Genomic DNA, 15,595 nt, shown 5'->3' with positions numbered 1-15,595 from the left:
CAGTGTGAGGGCAAAGCTGAAAGTGTGGGCCCAAACCCCCCTGTTGCTGAGTCTATTCTCCCCAAGACTACTTCTGACTATATTTCAAGTCATTCCAAGCAGGGTTTTGGGATAAGTTTTCAACCAGCAATAATCACTCCTCAGCTGGACCTCACAGGTTATGATATCGCCTCTGCGAAAGAATATCAGGATACAGCTACTCAAACTGTTTGCAGTATCTCGCACAGCTTTCAGCAAACTGTATTATTTTTTGTTACATTGGTATGTCTAGCAGTTAGCCCCTACCTAACACTTTGGTGGATTCTTGATTGCATGTAATTAATGGCAAGGTGGGGTCCTTGTTCCATAGATGTTACCTTTTTTCCTGTACAAAACCAATATCGAGAGCAAAGCACTTTGGGTAATCAGCACCACTGGCTCAGCTGCAATGGGTCGCGAACCCAAAACCTTTTCAATTAAATCTTGCTGTCACTGCCTCTAGTGGAGGCAAGAAGAAGTGTGTAAAGTGGCTTTGGTTAACTTACTTCTTGCAACAATTAGAGGCAGTGTCGGGGCAAAGCTGAAATTGTGGGCCCAAACCCTCTATTGCTGAGTTTATTCTCCCCAACACTACTTCTGACACAGCGTATGCTACTGCCACCTTTTTTCTGTTTCTACCTAGTTGCAAGATAATGTTCACCTGTCTGCTGAAACATCAAACATTTTGAAGAGGAAATGAGTTTGATGCAGTCCATCTTTGGTCTTGGCACTATCTTCTCTTTCACATATATAGCAGTCTCACATGAGACTATCAAAAATTGCCAGGGATGACTATATTTCAAGTCGCCCCAAGCGGGGTATTGGGTTAAGTTTTCAACCAGCAATAATCACGCCTCAGATGGACTTCATAGGCTATGATATCGCCACTGCAAAAGAATGTCAAATTACAGCTACTCAAACTGTTTGCAGTGTCTTGCACAGCTTCTCCGTTAACGGTATTATTGTGTTTTTACATCGGAATGTCTAGAAGTTCGCCCCCCTACTTAACACTTTGGTGGATTCTTGATCACATGTAATTCATGGCAAGGTGGGGTACTTATACAATAGATGTTACTTTTTTCCAGTAGTAAAAAAACTATATCGAGAGCAAAGCATTTTGGGTAATCTGCAGCACTGGCTCAGCTGCAATGGGTCACAAACCCAAAACCTTTTCAACTCAACCTAGTGGAGGCAAGAAAAAGTGTATAACCTGGCTTTGGGTACCTTACTTCTTGCAAGAATTAGAGGCAGTGTGAGGGCAAAGCTGAAAGTGTGGGCCCAAACCCCCCTGTTGCTGAGTCTATTCTCCCCAAGACTACTTCTGACTATATTTCAAGTCATTCCAAGCAGGGTTTTGGGATAAGTTTTCAACCAGCAATAATCACTCCTCAGCTGGACCTCACAGGTTATGATATCGCCTCTGCGAAAGAATATCAGGATACAGCTACTCAAACTGTTTGCAGTATCTCGCACAGCTTTCAGCAAACTGTATTATTTTTTGTTACATTGGTATGTCTAGCAGTTAGCCCCTACCTAACACTTTGGTGGATTCTTGATTGCATGTAATTAATGGCAAGGTGGGGTCCTTGTTCCATAGATGTTACCTTTTTTCCTGTACAAAACCAATATCGAGAGCAAAGCACTTTGGGTAATCAGCACCACTGGCTCAGCTGCAATGGGTCGCGAACCCAAAACCTTTTCAATTAAATCTTGCTGTCACTGCCTCTAGTGGAGGCAAGAAGAAGTGTGTAAAGTGGCTTTGGTTAACTTACTTCTTGCAACAATTAGAGGCAGTGTCGGGGCAAAGCTGAAATTGTGGGCCCAAACCCTCTATTGCTGAGTTTATTCTCCCCAACACTACTTCTGACACAGCGTATGCTACTGCCACCTTTTTTCTGTTTCTACCTAGTTGCAAGATAATGTTCACCTGTCTGCTGAAACATCAAACATTTTGAAGAGGAAATGAGTTTGATGCAGTCCATCTTTGGTCTTGGCACTATCTTCTCTTTCACATATATAGCAGTCTCACATGAGACTATCAAAAATTGCCAGGGATGACTATATTTCAAGTCGCCCCAAGCGGGGTATTGGGTTAAGTTTTCAACCAGCAATAATCACGCCTCAGATGGACTTCATAGGCTATGATATCGCCACTGCAAAAGAATGTCAAATTACAGCTACTCAAACTGTTTGCAGTGTCTTGCACAGCTTCTCCGTTAACGGTATTATTGTGTTTTTACATCGGAATGTCTAGAAGTTCGCCCCCTACTTAACACTTTGGTGGATTCTTGATCACATGTAATTCATGGCAAGGTGGGGTACTTATACAATAGATGTTACTTTTTTCCAGTAGTAAAAAAACTATATCGAGAGCAAAGCATTTTGGGTAATCTGCAGCACTGGCTCAGCTGCAATGGGTCACAAACCCAAAACCTTTTCAACTCAACCTAGTGGAGGCAAGAAAAAGTGTATAACCTGGCTTTGGGTACCTTACTTCTTGCAAGAATTAGAGGCAGTGTGAGGGCAAAGCTGAAAGTGTGGGCCCAAACCCCCCTGTTGCTGAGTCTATTCTCCCCAAGACTACTTCTGACTATATTTCAAGTCATTCCAAGCAGGGTTTTGGGATAAGTTTTCAACCAGCAATAATCACTCCTCAGCTGGACCTCACAGGTTATGATATCGCCTCTGCGAAAGAATATCAGGATACAGCTACTCAAACTGTTTGCAGTATCTCGCACAGCTTTCAGCAAACTGTATTATTTTTTGTTACATTGGTATGTCTAGCAGTTAGCCCCTACCTAACACTTTGGTGGATTCTTGATTGCATGTAATTAATGGCAAGGTGGGGTCCTTGTTCCATAGATGTTACCTTTTTTCCTGTACAAAACCAATATCGAGAGCAAAGCACTTTGGGTAATCAGCACCACTGGCTCAGCTGCAATGGGTCGCGAACCCAAAACCTTTTCAATTAAATCTTGCTGTCGCTGCCTCTAGTGGAGGCAAGAAGAAGTGTGTAAAGTGGCTTTGGTTAACTTACTTCTTGCAACAATTAGAGGCAGTGTCGGGGCAAAGCTGAAATTGTGGGCCCAAACCCTCTATTGCTGAGTTTATTCTCCCCAACACTACTTCTGACACAGCGTATGCTACTGCCACCTTTTTCTGTTTCTACCTAGTTGCAAGATAATGTTCACCTGTCTGCTGAAACATCAAACATTTTGAAGAGGAAATGAGTTTGATGCAGTCCATCTTTGGTCTTGGCACTATCTTCTCTTTCACATATATAGCAGTCTCACATGAGACTATCAAAAATTGCCAGGGATGACTATATTTCAAGTCGCCCCAAGCGGGGTATTGGGTTAAGTTTTCAACCAGCAATAATCACGCCTCAGATGGACTTCATAGGCTATGATATCGCCACTGCAAAAGAATGTCAAATTACAGCTACTCAAACTGTTTGCAGTGTCTTGCACAGCTTCTCCGTTAACGGTATTATTGTGTTTTTACATCGGAATGTCTAGAAGTTCGCCCCCTACTTAACACTTTGGTGGATTCTTGATCACATGTAATTCATGGCAAGGTGGGGTACTTATACAATAGATGTTACTTTTTTCCAGTAGTAAAAAAAACTATATCGAGAGCAAAGCATTTTGGGTAATCTGCAGCACTGGCTCAGCTGCAATGGGTCACAAACCCAAAACCTTTTCAACTCAACCTAGTGGAGGCAAGAAAAAGTGTATAACCTGGCTTTGGGTACCTTACTTCTTGCAAGAATTAGAGGCAGTGTGAGGGCAAAGCTGAAAGTGTGGGCCCAAACCCCCCTGTTGCTGAGTCTATTCTCCCCAAGACTACTTCTGACTATATTTCAAGTCATTCCAAGCAGGGTTTTGGGATAAGTTTTCAACCAGCAATAATCACTCCTCAGCTGGACCTCACAGGTTATGATATCGCCTCTGCGAAAGAATATCAGGATACAGCTACTCAAACTGTTTGCAGTATCTCGCACAGCTTTCAGCAAACTGTATTATTTTTTGTTACATTGGTATGTCTAGCAGTTAGCCCCTACCTAACACTTTGGTGGATTCTTGATTGCATGTAATTAATGGCAAGGTGGGGTCCTTGTTCCATAGATGTTACCTTTTTTCCTGTACAAAACCAATATCGAGAGCAAAGCACTTTGGGTAATCAGCACCACTGGCTCAGCTGCAATGGGTCGCGAACCCAAAACCTTTTCAATTAAATCTTGCTGTCACTGCCTCTAGTGGAGGCAAGAAGAAGTGTGTAAAGTGGCTTTGGTTAACTTACTTCTTGCAACAATTAGAGGCAGTGTCGGGGCAAAGCTGAAATTGTGGGCCCAAACCCTCTATTGCTGAGTTTATTCTCCCCAACACTACTTCTGACACAGCGTATGCTACTGCCACCTTTTTTCTGTTTCTACCTAGTTGCAAGATAATGTTCACCTGTCTGCTGAAACATCAAACATTTTGAAGAGGAAATGAGTTTGATGCAGTCCATCTTTGGTCTTGGCACTATCTTCTCTTTCACATATATAGCAGTCTCACATGAGACTATCAAAAATTGCCAGGGATGACTATATTTCAAGTCGCCCCAAGCGGGGTATTGGGTTAAGTTTTCAACCAGCAATAATCACGCCTCAGATGGACTTCATAGGCTATGATATCGCCACTGCAAAAGAATGTCAAATTACAGCTACTCAAACTGTTTGCAGTGTCTTGCACAGCTTCTCCGTTAACGGTATTATTGTGTTTTTACATCGGAATGTCTAGAAGTTCGCCCCCTACTTAACACTTTGGTGGATTCTTGATCACATGTAATTCATGGCAAGGTGGGGTACTTATACAATAGATGTTACTTTTTTCCAGTAGTAAAAAAACTATATCGAGAGCAAAGCATTTTGGGTAATCTGCAGCACTGGCTCAGCTGCAATGGGTCACAAACCCAAAACCTTTTCAACTCAACCTAGTGGAGGCAAGAAAAAGTGTATAACCTGGCTTTGGGTACCTTACTTCTTGCAAGAATTAGAGGCAGTGTGAGGGCAAAGCTGAAAGTGTGGGCCCAAACCCCCCTGTTGCTGAGTCTATTCTCCCCAAGACTACTTCTGACTATATTTCAAGTCATTCCAAGCAGGGTTTTGGGATAAGTTTTCAACCAGCAATAATCACTCCTCAGCTGGACCTCACAGGTTATGATATCGCCTCTGCGAAAGAATATCAGGATACAGCTACTCAAACTGTTTGCAGTATCTCGCACAGCTTTCAGCAAACTGTATTATTTTTTGTTACATTGGTATGTCTAGCAGTTAGCCCCTACCTAACACTTTGGTGGATTCTTGATTGCATGTAATTAATGGCAAGGTGGGGTCCTTGTTCCATAGATGTTACCTTTTTCCTGTACAAAACCAATATCGAGAGCAAAGCACTTTGGGTAATCAGCACCACTGGCTCAGCTGCAATGGGTCGCGAACCCAAAACCTTTTCAATTAAATCTTGCTGTCACTGCCTCTAGTGGAGGCAAGAAGAAGTGTGTAAAGTGGCTTTGGTTAACTTACTTCTTGCAACAATTAGAGGCAGTGTCGGGGCAAAGCTGAAATTGTGGGCCCAAACCCTCTATTGCTGAGTTTATTCTCCCCAACACTACTTCTGACACAGCGTATGCTACTGCCACCTTTTTTCTGTTTCTACCTAGTTGCAAGATAATGTTCACCTGTCTGCTGAAACATCAAACATTTTGAAGAGGAAATGAGTTTGATGCAGTCCATCTTTGGTCTTGGCACTATCTTCTCTTTCACATATATAGCAGTCTCACATGAGACTATCAAAAATTGCCAGGGATGACTATATTTCAAGTCGCCCCAAGCGGGGTATTGGGTTAAGTTTTCAACCAGCAATAATCACGCCTCAGATGGACTTCATAGGCTATGATATCGCCACTGCAAAAGAATGTCAAATTACAGCTACTCAAACTGTTTGCAGTGTCTTGCACAGCTTCTCCGTTAACGGTATTATTGTGTTTTTACATCGGAATGTCTAGAAGTTCGCCCCCTACTTAACACTTTGGTGGATTCTTGATCACATGTAATTCATGGCAAGGTGGGGTACTTATACAATAGATGTTACTTTTTTCCAGTAGTAAAAAAACTATATCGAGAGCAAAGCATTTTGGGTAATCTGCAGCACTGGCTCAGCTGCAATGGGTCACAAACCCAAAACCTTTTCAACTCAACCTAGTGGAGGCAAGAAAAAGTGTATAACCTGGCTTTGGGTACCTTACTTCTTGCAAGAATTAGAGGCAGTGTGAGGGCAAAGCTGAAAGTGTGGGCCCAAACCCCCCTGTTGCTGAGTCTATTCTCCCCAAGACTACTTCTGACTATATTTCAAGTCATTCCAAGCAGGGTTTTGGGATAAGTTTTCAACCAGCAATAATCACTCCTCAGCTGGACCTCACAGGTTATGATATCGCCTCTGCGAAAGAATATCAGGATACAGCTACTCAAACTGTTTGCAGTATCTCGCACAGCTTTCAGCAAACTGTATTATTTTTTGTTACATTGGTATGTCTAGCAGTTAGCCCCTACCTAACACTTTGGTGGATTCTTGATTGCATGTAATTAATGGCAAGGTGGGGTCCTTGTTCCATAGATGTTACCTTTTTTCCTGTACAAAACCAATATCGAGAGCAAAGCACTTTGGGTAATCAGCACCACTGGCTCAGCTGCAATGGGTCGCGAACCCAAAACCTTTTCAATTAAATCTTGCTGTCACTGCCTCTAGTGGAGGCAAGAAGAAGTGTGTAAAGTGGCTTTGGTTAACTTACTTCTTGCAACAATTAGAGGCAGTGTCGGGGCAAAGCTGAAATTGTGGGCCCAAACCCTCTATTGCTGAGTTTATTCTCCCCAACACTACTTCTGACACAGCGTATGCTACTGCCACCTTTTTCTGTTTCTACCTAGTTGCAAGATAATGTTCACCTGTCTGCTGAAACATCAAACATTTTGAAGAGGAAATGAGTTTGATGCAGTCCATCTTTGGTCTTGGCACTATCTTCTCTTTCACATATATAGCAGTCTCACATGAGACTATCAAAAATTGCCAGGGATGACTATATTTCAAGTCGCCCCAAGCGGGGTATTGGGTTAAGTTTTCAACCAGCAATAATCACGCCTCAGATGGACTTCATAGGCTATGATATCGCCACTGCAAAAGAATGTCAAATTACAGCTACTCAAACTGTTTGCAGTGTCTTGCACAGCTTCTCCGTTAACGGTATTATTGTGTTTTTACATCGGAATGTCTAGAAGTTCGCCCCCTACTTAACACTTTGGTGGATTCTTGATCACATGTAATTCATGGCAAGGTGGGGTACTTATACAATAGATGTTACTTTTTTCCAGTAGTAAAAAAACTATATCGAGAGCAAAGCATTTTGGGTAATCTGCAGCACTGGCTCAGCTGCAATGGGTCACAAACCCAAAACCTTTTCAACTCAACCTAGTGGAGGCAAGAAAAAGTGTATAACCTGGCTTTGGGTACCTTACTTCTTGCAAGAATTAGAGGCAGTGTGAGGGCAAAGCTGAAAGTGTGGGCCCAAACCCCCTGTTGCTGAGTCTATTCTCCCCAAGACTACTTCTGACTATATTTCAAGTCATTCCAAGCAGGGTTTTGGGATAAGTTTTCAACCAGCAATAATCACTCCTCAGCTGGACCTCACAGGTTATGATATCGCCTCTGCGAAAGAATATCAGGATACAGCTACTCAAACTGTTTGCAGTATCTCGCACAGCTTTCAGCAAACTGTATTATTTTTTGTTACATTGGTATGTCTAGCAGTTAGCCCCTACCTAACACTTTGGTGGATTCTTGATTGCATGTAATTAATGGCAAGGTGGGGTCCTTGTTCCATAGATGTTACCTTTTTTACTGTACAAAACCAATATCGAGAGCAAAGCACTTTGGGTAATCAGCACCACTGGCTCAGCTGCAATGGGTCGCGAACCCAAAACCTTTTCAATTAAATCTTGCTGTCGCGCTCTAGTGGAGGCAAGAAGAAGTGTGTAAAGTGGCTTTGGTTAACTTACTTCTTGCAACAATTAGAGGCAGTGTCGGGGCAAAGCTGAAAGTGTGGGCCCAAACCCCCCTGTTGCTGAGTCTATTCTCCCCAAGACTACTTCTGACTATATTTCAAGTCGCTCCAAGCGGGTATTGGGTTAAGTTTTCAACCAGCAATAATCACTCCTCAGCTGGACTTCACAGGCTATGATATCGCCACTGCAAAAGAATGTCAGAATTACAGCTACTCAAACTGTTTGCAGTGTCTCGCACAGCTTCTCCGTTAACTGTATTATTGTGTTTTTACATTGGTATGTCTAGCAGTTCGCCCCCTACCTAACACTTTGGTGGATTCTTGATCACATGTAATTCATGGCAAGGTGGGGTACTTGTTCAATAGATGTTACTTTTTTCCAGTAGTAAAAAACCAATATCGAGAGCAAAGCACTTTGGGTAATCAGCACCACTGGCTCAGCTGCAATGGGTCGCAAACCCAAAACCTTTTCAACTCAACCTAGTGGAGGCAAGAAAAAGTGTATAACCTGGCTTTGGGTACCTTACTTCTTGCAAGAATTAGAGGCAGTGTGAGGGCAAAGCTGAAAGTGTGGGCCCAAACCCCCCTGTTGCTGAGTCTATTCTCCCCAAGACTACTTCTGACTATATTTCAAGTCATTCCAAGCAGGGTTTTGGGATAAGTTTTCAACCAGCAATAATCACTCCTCAGCTGGACCTCACAGGTTATGATATCGCCTCTGCGAAAGAATATCAGGATACAGCTACTCAAACTGTTTGCAGTATCTCGCACAGCTTTCAGCAAACTGTATTATTTTTTGTTACATTGGTATGTCTAGCAGTTAGCCCCTACCTAACACTTTGGTGGATTCTTGATTGCATGTAATTAATGGCAAGGTGGGGTCCTTGTTCCATAGATGTTACCTTTTTTCCTGTACAAAACCAATATCGAGAGCAAAGCACTTTGGGTAATCAGCACCACTGGCTCAGCTGCAATGGGTCGCGAACCCAAAACCTTTTCAATTAAATCTTGCTGTCACTGCCTCTAGTGGAGGCAAGAAGAAGTGTGTAAAGTGGCTTTGGTTAACTTACTTCTTGCAACAATTAGAGGCAGTGTCGGGGCAAAGCTGAAATTGTGGGCCCAAACCCTCTATTGCTGAGTTTATTCTCCCCAACACTACTTCTGACACAGCGTATGCTACTGCCACCTTTTTTCTGTTTCTACCTAGTTGCAAGATAATGTTCACCTGTCTGCTGAAACATCAAACATTTTGAAGAGGAAATGAGTTTGATGCAGTCCATCTTTGGTCTTGGCACTATCTTCTCTTTCACATATATAGCAGTCTCACATGAGACTATCAAAAATTGCCAGGGATGACTATATTTCAAGTCGCCCCAAGCGGGGTATTGGGTTAAGTTTTCAACCAGCAATAATCACGCCTCAGATGGACTTCATAGGCTATGATATCGCCACTGCAAAAGAATGTCAAATTACAGCTACTCAAACTGTTTGCAGTGTCTTGCACAGCTTCTCCGTTAACGGTATTATTGTGTTTTTACATCGGAATGTCTAGAAGTTCGCCCCCTACTTAACACTTTGGTGGATTCTTGATCACATGTAATTCATGGCAAGGTGGGGTACTTATACAATAGATGTTACTTTTTTCCAGTAGTAAAAAAACTATATCGAGAGCAAAGCATTTTGGGTAATCTGCAGCACTGGCTCAGCTGCAATGGGTCACAAACCCAAAACCTTTTCAACTCAACCTAGTGGAGGCAAGAAAAAGTGTATAACCTGGCTTTGGGTACCTTACTTCTTGCAAGAATTAGAGGCAGTGTGAGGGCAAAGCTGAAAGTGTGGGCCCAAACCCCCCTGTTGCTGAGTCTATTCTCCCCAAGACTACTTCTGACTATATTTCAAGTCATTCCAAGCAGGGTTTTGGGATAAGTTTTCAACCAGCAATAATCACTCCTCAGCTGGACCTCACAGGTTATGATATCGCCTCTGCGAAAGAATATCAGGATACAGCTACTCAAACTGTTTGCAGTATCTCGCACAGCTTTCAGCAAACTGTATTATTTTTTGTTACATTGGTATGTCTAGCAGTTAGCCCCTACCTAACACTTTGGTGGATTCTTGATTGCATGTAATTAATGGCAAGGTGGGGTCCTTGTTCCATAGATGTTACCTTTTTTCCTGTACAAAACCAATATCGAGAGCAAAGCACTTTGGGTAATCAGCACCACTGGCTCAGCTGCAATGGGTCGCGAACCCAAAACCTTTTCAATTAAATCTTGCTGTCACTGCCTCTAGTGGAGGCAAGAAGAAGTGTGTAAAGTGGCTTTGGTTAACTTACTTCTTGCAACAATTAGAGGCAGTCTCGGGGCAAAGCTGAAATTGTGGGCCCAAACCCTCTATTGCTGAGTTTATTCTCCCCAACACTACTTCTGACACAGCGTATGCTACTGCCACCTTTTTTCTGTTTCTACCTAGTTGCAAGATAATGTTCACCTGTCTGCTGAAACATCAAACATTTTGAAGAGGAAATGAGTTTGATGCAGTCCATCTTTGGTCTTGGCACTATCTTCTCTTTCACATATATAGCAGTCTCACATGAGACTATCAAAAATTGCCAGGGAAGACTATATTTCAAGTCGCCCCAAGCGGGGTATTGGGTTAAGTTTTCAACCAGCAATAATCACGCCTCAGATGGACTTCATAGGCTATGATATCACCACTGCAAAAGAATGTCAAATTAAAGCTATTCATACTGTTTGCAGTGTCTTGCACAGCTTCTCCGTTAACGGTATTATTGTGTTTTTACATCGGAATTTCTAGAAGTTCGCCCCCTACTTAACACTTTGGTGGATTCTTGATCACATGTAATTCATGGCAAGGTGGGGTACTTATACAATAGATGTTACTTTTTTCCAGTACTAAAAAAAACTATATCGAGAGCAAAGCATTTTGGGTAATCTGCAGCACTGGCTCAGCTGCAATGGGTCACAAACCCAAAACCTTTTCAACTCAACCTAGTGGAGGCAAGAAAAAGTGTATAACCTGGCTTTGGGTACCTTACTTCTTGCAAGAATTAGAGGCAGTGTGAGGGCAAAGCTGAAAGTGTGGGCCCAAACCCCCCTGTTGCTGAGTCTATTCTCCCCAAGACTACTTCTGACTATATTTCAAGTCATTCCAAGCAGGGTTTTGGGATAAGTTTTCAACCAGCAATAATCACTCCTCAGCTGGACCTCACAGGTTATGATATCGCCTCTGCGAAAGAATATCAGGATACAGCTACTCAAACTGTTTGCAGTATCTCGCACAGCTTTCAGCAAACTGTATTATTTTTTGTTACATTGGTATGTCTAGCAGTTAGCCCCTACCTAACACTTTGGTGGATTCTTGATTGCATGTAATTAATGGCAAGGTGGGGTCCTTGTTCCATAGATGTTACCTTTTTTCCTGTACAAAACCAATATCGAGAGCAAAGCACTTTGGGTAATCAGCACCACTGGCTCAGCTGCAATGGGTCGCGAACCCAAAACCTTTTCAATTAAATCTTGCTGTCACTGCCTCTAGTGGAGGCAAGAAGAAGTGTGTAAAGTGGCTTTGGTTAACTTACTTCTTGCAACAATTAGAGGCAGTGTCGGGGCAAAGCTGAAATTGTGGGCCCAAACCCTCTATTGCTGAGTTTATTCTCCCCAACACTACTTCTGACACAGCGTATGCTACTGCCACCTTTTTTCTGTTTCTACCTAGTTGCAAGATAATGTTCACCTGTCTGCTGAAACATCAAACATTTTGAAGAGGAAATGAGTTTGATGCAGTCCATCTTTGGTCTTGGCACTATCTTCTCTTTCACATATATAGCAGTCTCACATGAGACTATCAAAAATTGCCAGGGATGACTATATTTCAAGTCGCCCCAAGCGGGGTATTGGGTTAAGTTTTCAACCAGCAATAATCACGCCTCAGATGGACTTCATAGGCTATGATATCGCCACTGCAAAAGAATGTCAAATTACAGCTACTCAAACTGTTTGCAGTGTCTTGCACAGCTTCTCCGTTAACGGTATTATTGTGTTTTTACATCGGAATGTCTAGAAGTTCGCCCCCTACTTAACACTTTGGTGGATTCCTGATCACATGTAATTCATGGCAAGGTGGGGTACTTATACAATAGATGTTACTTTTTTCCAGTAGTAAAAAAAACTATATCGAGAGCAAAGCATTTTGGGTAATCTGCAGCACTGGCTCAGCTGCAATGGGTCACAAACCCAAAACCTTTTCAACTCAACCTAGTGGAGGCAAGAAAAAGTGTATAACCTGGCTTTGGGTACCTTACTTCTTGCAAGAATTAGAGGCAGTGTGAGGGCAAAGCTGAAAGTGTGGGCCCAAACCCCCCTGTTGCTGAGTCTATTCTCCCCAAGACTACTTCTGACTATATTTCAAGTCATTCCAAGCAGGGTTTTGGGATAAGTTTTCAACCAGCAATAATCACTCCTCAGCTGGACCTCACAGGTTATGATATCGCCTCTGCGAAAGAATATCAGGATACAGCTACTCAAACTGTTTGCAGTATCTCGCACAGCTTTCAGCAAACTGTATTATTTTTTGTTACATTGGTATGTCTAGCAGTTAGCCCCTACCTAACACTTTGGTGGATTCTTGATTGCATGTAATTAATGGCAAGGTGGGGTCCTTGTTCCATAGATGTTACCTTTTTCCTGTACAAAACCAATATCGAGAGCAAAGCACTTTGGGTAATCAGCACCACTGGCTCAGCTGCAATGGGTCGCGAACCCAAAACCTTTTCAATTAAATCTTGCTGTCACTGCCTCTAGTGGAGGCAAGAAGAAGTGTGTAAAGTGGCTTTGGTTAACTTACTTCTTGCAACAATTAGAGGCAGTGTCGGGGCAAAGCTGAAATTGTGGGCCCAAACCCTCTATTGCTGAGTTTATTCTCCCCAACACTACTTCTGACACAGCGTATGCTACTGCCACCTTTTTTCTGTTTCTACCTAGTTGCAAGATAATGTTCACCTGTCTGCTGAAACATCAAACATTTTGAAGAGGAAATGAGTTTGATGCAGTCCATCTTTGGTCTTGGCACTATCTTCTCTTTCACATATATAGCAGTCTCACATGAGACTATCAAAAATTGCCAGGGATGACTATATTTCAAGTCGCCCCAAGCGGGGTATTGGGTTAAGTTTTCAACCAGCAATAATCACGCCTCAGATGGACTTCATAGGCTATGATATCGCCACTGCAAAAGAATGTCAAATTACAGCTACTCAAACTGTTTGCAGTGTCTTGCACAGCTTCTCCGTTAACGGTATTATTGTGTTTTTACATCGGAATGTCTAGAAGTTCGCCCCCTACTTAACACTTTGGTGGATTCCTGATCACATGTAATTCATGGCAAGGTGGGGTACTTATACAATAGATGTTACTTTTTTCCAGTAGTAAAAAAACTATATCGAGAGCAAAGCATTTTGGGTAATCTGCAGCACTGGCTCAGCTGCAATGGGTCACAAACCCAAAACCTTTTCAACTCAACCTAGTGGAGGCAAGAAAAAGTGTATAACCTGGCTTTGGGTACCTTACTTCTTGCAAGAATTAGAGGCAGTGTGAGGGCAAAGCTGAAAGTGTGGGCCCAAACCCCCTGTTGCTGAGTCTATTCTCCCCAAGACTACTTCTGACTATATTTCAAGTCATTCCAAGCAGGGTTTTGGGATAAGTTTTCAACCAGCAATAATCACTCCTCAGCTGGACCTCACAGGTTATGATATCGCCTCTGCGAAAGAATATCAGGATACAGCTACTCAAACTGTTTGCAGTATCTCGCACAGCTTTCAGCAAACTGTATTATTTTTTGTTACATTGGTATGTCTAGCAGTTAGCCCCTACCTAACACTTTGGTGGATTCTTGATTGCATGTAATTAATGGCAAGGTGGGGTCCTTGTTCCATAGATGTTACCTTTTTTCCTGTACAAAACCAATATCGAGAGCAAAGCACTTTGGGTAATCAGCACCACTGGCTCAGCTGCAATGGGTCGCGAACCCAAAACCTTTTCAATTAAATCTTGCTGTCGCTGCCTCTAGTGGAGGCAAGAAGAAGTGTGTAAAGTGGCTTTGGTTAACTTACTTCTTGCAACAATTAGAGGCAGTGTCGGGGCAAAGCTGAAATTGTGGGCCCAAACCCTCTATTGCTGAGTTTATTCTCCCCAACACTACTTCTGACACAGCGTATGCTACTGCCACCTTTTTTCTGTTTCTACCTAGTTGCAAGATAATGTTCACCTGTCTGCTGAAACATCAAACATTTTGAAGAGGAAATGAGTTTGATGCAGTCCATCTTTGGTCTTGGCACTATCTTCTCTTTCACATATATAGCAGTCTCACATGAGACTATCAAAAATTGCCAGGGATGACTATATTTCAAGTCGCCCCAAGCGGGGTATTGGGTTAAGTTTTCAACCAGCAATAATCACGCCTCAGATGGACTTCATAGGCTATGATATCGCCACTGCAAAAGAATGTCAAATTAAAGCTACTCAAACTGTTTGCAGTGTCTTGCACAGCTTCTCCGTTAACGGTATTATTGTGTTTTTACATCGGAATGTCTAGAAGTTCGCCCCCCTACTTAACACTTTGGTGGATTCTTGATCACATGTAATTCATGGCAAGGTGGGGTACTTATACAATAGATGTTACTTTTTTCCAGTAGTTAAAAAAACTATATCGAGAGCAAAGCATTTTGGGTAATCTGCAGCACTGGCTCAGCTGCAATGGGTCACAAACCCAAAACCTTTTCAACTCAACCTAGTGGAGGCAAGAAAAAGTGTATAACCTGGCTTTGGGTACCTTACTTCTTGCAAGAATTAGAGGCAGTGTGAGGGCAAAGCTGAAAGTGTGGGCCCAAACCCCCTGTTGCTGAGTCTATTCTCCCCAAGACTACTTCTGACTATATTTCAAGTCATTCCAAGCAGGGTTTTGGGATAAGTTTTCAACCAGCAATAATCACTCCTCAGCTGGACCTCACAGGTTATGATATCGCCTCTGCGAAAGAATATCAGGATACAGCTACTCAAACTGTTTGCAGTATCTCGCACAGCTTTCAGCAAACTGTATTATTTTTTGTTACATTGGTATGTCTAGCAGTTAGCCCCTACCTAACACTTTGGTGGATTCTTGATTGCATGTAATTAATGGCAAGGTGGGGTCCTTGTTCCATAGATGTTACCTTTTTTCCTGTACAAAACCAATATCGAGAGCAAAGCACTTTGGGTAATCAGCACCACTGGCTCAGCTGCAATGGGTCGCGAACCCAAAACCTTTTCAATTAAATCTTGCTGTCGCTGCCTCTAGTGGAGGCAAGAAGAAGTGTGTAAAGTGGCTTTGGTTAACTTACTTCTTGCAACAATTAGAGGCAGTGTCGGGGCAAAGCTGAAATTGTGGGCCCAAACCCTCTATTGCTGAGTTTATTCTCCCCAAC

General features: G+C 42.6%; 24 non-coding genes and 1 pseudogene across 24 annotated transcripts; all 25 read right to left on the bottom strand.

Annotated features, from left to right (window-relative positions):
• Nucleotides 1–48: 48 nt before the first annotated feature.
• On the bottom strand, nt 49–184 carry LOC123725713 (U4 spliceosomal RNA). Its single transcript, XR_006758229.1, has one exon. It is a non-coding gene; the product is annotated as a U4 spliceosomal RNA (small nuclear RNA).
• A 591-nt stretch (nt 185–775) lies between these two features.
• On the bottom strand, nt 776–917 carry LOC123725817 (U4 spliceosomal RNA). Its single transcript, XR_006758330.1, has one exon. It is a non-coding gene; the product is annotated as a U4 spliceosomal RNA (small nuclear RNA).
• A 397-nt stretch (nt 918–1,314) lies between these two features.
• Nucleotides 1,315–1,450, bottom strand: LOC123725712 (U4 spliceosomal RNA). The gene has a single exon (XR_006758228.1). It is a non-coding gene; the product is annotated as a U4 spliceosomal RNA (small nuclear RNA).
• A 591-nt stretch (nt 1,451–2,041) lies between these two features.
• Nucleotides 2,042–2,183, bottom strand: LOC123725816 (U4 spliceosomal RNA). Its single transcript, XR_006758329.1, has one exon. It is a non-coding gene; the product is annotated as a U4 spliceosomal RNA (small nuclear RNA).
• Nucleotides 2,184–2,579: 396 nt separating this feature from the next.
• On the bottom strand, nt 2,580–2,715 carry LOC123725711 (U4 spliceosomal RNA). The gene has a single exon (XR_006758227.1). It is a non-coding gene; the product is annotated as a U4 spliceosomal RNA (small nuclear RNA).
• A 590-nt stretch (nt 2,716–3,305) lies between these two features.
• Nucleotides 3,306–3,447, bottom strand: LOC123725815 (U4 spliceosomal RNA). Its single transcript, XR_006758328.1, has one exon. It is a non-coding gene; the product is annotated as a U4 spliceosomal RNA (small nuclear RNA).
• Nucleotides 3,448–3,844: 397 nt separating this feature from the next.
• On the bottom strand, nt 3,845–3,980 carry LOC123725742 (U4 spliceosomal RNA). The gene has a single exon (XR_006758256.1). It is a non-coding gene; the product is annotated as a U4 spliceosomal RNA (small nuclear RNA).
• Nucleotides 3,981–4,571: 591 nt separating this feature from the next.
• On the bottom strand, nt 4,572–4,713 carry LOC123725814 (U4 spliceosomal RNA). The gene has a single exon (XR_006758327.1). It is a non-coding gene; the product is annotated as a U4 spliceosomal RNA (small nuclear RNA).
• A 396-nt stretch (nt 4,714–5,109) lies between these two features.
• Nucleotides 5,110–5,245, bottom strand: LOC123725710 (U4 spliceosomal RNA). Its single transcript, XR_006758226.1, has one exon. It is a non-coding gene; the product is annotated as a U4 spliceosomal RNA (small nuclear RNA).
• A 590-nt stretch (nt 5,246–5,835) lies between these two features.
• LOC123725813 (U4 spliceosomal RNA) lies at nt 5,836–5,977 on the bottom strand. Its single transcript, XR_006758326.1, has one exon. It is a non-coding gene; the product is annotated as a U4 spliceosomal RNA (small nuclear RNA).
• A 396-nt stretch (nt 5,978–6,373) lies between these two features.
• Nucleotides 6,374–6,509, bottom strand: LOC123725709 (U4 spliceosomal RNA). The gene has a single exon (XR_006758225.1). It is a non-coding gene; the product is annotated as a U4 spliceosomal RNA (small nuclear RNA).
• Nucleotides 6,510–7,099: 590 nt separating this feature from the next.
• Nucleotides 7,100–7,241, bottom strand: LOC123725812 (U4 spliceosomal RNA). The gene has a single exon (XR_006758325.1). It is a non-coding gene; the product is annotated as a U4 spliceosomal RNA (small nuclear RNA).
• A 395-nt stretch (nt 7,242–7,636) lies between these two features.
• Nucleotides 7,637–7,772, bottom strand: LOC123725708 (U4 spliceosomal RNA). Its single transcript, XR_006758224.1, has one exon. It is a non-coding gene; the product is annotated as a U4 spliceosomal RNA (small nuclear RNA).
• Nucleotides 7,773–8,198: 426 nt separating this feature from the next.
• Nucleotides 8,199–8,312, bottom strand: LOC123725685 (uncharacterized; annotated as a pseudogene).
• A 397-nt stretch (nt 8,313–8,709) lies between these two features.
• On the bottom strand, nt 8,710–8,845 carry LOC123725707 (U4 spliceosomal RNA). Its single transcript, XR_006758223.1, has one exon. It is a non-coding gene; the product is annotated as a U4 spliceosomal RNA (small nuclear RNA).
• Nucleotides 8,846–9,436: 591 nt separating this feature from the next.
• LOC123725811 (U4 spliceosomal RNA) lies at nt 9,437–9,578 on the bottom strand. The gene has a single exon (XR_006758324.1). It is a non-coding gene; the product is annotated as a U4 spliceosomal RNA (small nuclear RNA).
• A 396-nt stretch (nt 9,579–9,974) lies between these two features.
• Nucleotides 9,975–10,110, bottom strand: LOC123725706 (U4 spliceosomal RNA). The gene has a single exon (XR_006758222.1). It is a non-coding gene; the product is annotated as a U4 spliceosomal RNA (small nuclear RNA).
• A 591-nt stretch (nt 10,111–10,701) lies between these two features.
• On the bottom strand, nt 10,702–10,843 carry LOC123725671 (U4 spliceosomal RNA). The gene has a single exon (XR_006758188.1). It is a non-coding gene; the product is annotated as a U4 spliceosomal RNA (small nuclear RNA).
• Nucleotides 10,844–11,240: 397 nt separating this feature from the next.
• Nucleotides 11,241–11,376, bottom strand: LOC123725741 (U4 spliceosomal RNA). The gene has a single exon (XR_006758255.1). It is a non-coding gene; the product is annotated as a U4 spliceosomal RNA (small nuclear RNA).
• Nucleotides 11,377–11,967: 591 nt separating this feature from the next.
• Nucleotides 11,968–12,109, bottom strand: LOC123725810 (U4 spliceosomal RNA). Its single transcript, XR_006758323.1, has one exon. It is a non-coding gene; the product is annotated as a U4 spliceosomal RNA (small nuclear RNA).
• A 397-nt stretch (nt 12,110–12,506) lies between these two features.
• Nucleotides 12,507–12,642, bottom strand: LOC123725740 (U4 spliceosomal RNA). The gene has a single exon (XR_006758254.1). It is a non-coding gene; the product is annotated as a U4 spliceosomal RNA (small nuclear RNA).
• A 590-nt stretch (nt 12,643–13,232) lies between these two features.
• On the bottom strand, nt 13,233–13,374 carry LOC123725809 (U4 spliceosomal RNA). Its single transcript, XR_006758322.1, has one exon. It is a non-coding gene; the product is annotated as a U4 spliceosomal RNA (small nuclear RNA).
• A 395-nt stretch (nt 13,375–13,769) lies between these two features.
• LOC123725705 (U4 spliceosomal RNA) lies at nt 13,770–13,905 on the bottom strand. Its single transcript, XR_006758221.1, has one exon. It is a non-coding gene; the product is annotated as a U4 spliceosomal RNA (small nuclear RNA).
• Nucleotides 13,906–14,496: 591 nt separating this feature from the next.
• LOC123725808 (U4 spliceosomal RNA) lies at nt 14,497–14,638 on the bottom strand. Its single transcript, XR_006758321.1, has one exon. It is a non-coding gene; the product is annotated as a U4 spliceosomal RNA (small nuclear RNA).
• A 397-nt stretch (nt 14,639–15,035) lies between these two features.
• On the bottom strand, nt 15,036–15,171 carry LOC123725739 (U4 spliceosomal RNA). The gene has a single exon (XR_006758253.1). It is a non-coding gene; the product is annotated as a U4 spliceosomal RNA (small nuclear RNA).
• Between the last annotated feature and the right edge of the window lie 424 nt (nt 15,172–15,595).

Source organism: Salmo salar, chromosome ssa12 (genome assembly GCF_905237065.1).
Source record: "Salmo salar chromosome ssa12, Ssal_v3.1, whole genome shotgun sequence".
NCBI classification, from domain to species: domain Eukaryota; kingdom Metazoa; phylum Chordata; class Actinopteri; order Salmoniformes; family Salmonidae; genus Salmo; species Salmo salar.
This window is presented reverse-complemented; position numbering and strand designations above follow the sequence as displayed.